Source organism: Merops nubicus, unplaced genomic scaffold (genome assembly GCF_000691845.1).
Source record: "Merops nubicus isolate BGI_N331 unplaced genomic scaffold, ASM69184v1 scaffold4877, whole genome shotgun sequence".
NCBI classification, from domain to species: domain Eukaryota; kingdom Metazoa; phylum Chordata; class Aves; order Coraciiformes; family Meropidae; genus Merops; species Merops nubicus.
The window spans coordinates 1-899 of NW_008622167.1; the positions used below are offsets into that span (position 1 = coordinate 1).

At 53.7% G+C, this 899-nt stretch overlaps 1 non-coding gene across 1 annotated transcript; it reads right to left on the minus strand.

Moving 5' to 3' along the window:
- Nucleotides 1-177: 177 nt before the first annotated feature.
- On the minus strand, nucleotides 178-250 carry TRNAK-UUU. The gene has a single exon. It is a non-coding gene; the product is annotated as a tRNA-Lys (tRNA).
- Nucleotides 251-899: the final 649 nt, after the last annotated feature.

Sequence of the window (899 nt, forward strand, 5' to 3'; positions counted from 1 at the left end):
GAGTGCTCACCATTACACCATGGGACCGCCCCGCGCCGCCGCCGCCGCGCGCCCCACACGCCTCCGCTGCGCACCCCAACAAAATCGTGCGCGGACGGCGCCACCGGAGGAGTTTGGGGATTATTATTTCTTTTTTTAAGGTTTTCCCCTTGAAAAGGGAAGTAAAAGAGACCTCCCCGCCCGAACAGGGACTTGAACCCTGGACCCTCAGATTAAAAGTCTGATGCTCTGCCGACTGAGCTATCCGGGCTCTGGCTTCGGAGCTTGCGGCGCCGCCCCATGAGCCTGAACTCCGCCCCGAAAAGCGGCATTTTCAGCCCAAAATACACCCAATACACCTTAAAAGCCTTAAATTCGTGTTGAAGTAGCGCTGGAACAGCGAGACACTCTTGAAAGCCGTTAAAACTGGGGTTTAGGCATCATTAACTGACAAAAATAAGCTTGAGAAGCCTGAAAACTCGAGTCTAGGCATCAATAAATCACCAAAATAAACTTGCAAAGCCTCAAAACTTGGTTTGCAGCTGGAGCAGAGCCAGCGACTGGCCCTTAGCCCCACTAGATGCCTGTTCTGAGCACTTAAAGTGGAAAAAACCCCAACACTTTAATATATAAAAACGGATTCATTTTCTGTATATAGCTTGAGGGAATGAGTGATTAGAATCTCCTGTAATGCTCCGGGCTGGGGCAGAGCAGCTGGAAACTGCCCCAGGGAATGGGCCTGGGGGTGCTGGGCACAGCCAGCGTGGGTCCAGGTGGCCAAGGAGGCCATGTGAAGTGCTGGGGTTTAAACCCCCAGCCCTGAGCGAGGGGTGGCATACAGATGATGCCCACAACCAGGCAAGACAGACCCTCCTGACTGGTTTTCACCCAGGGTCTGGCCAGCCTTGGGTCGGGACCAA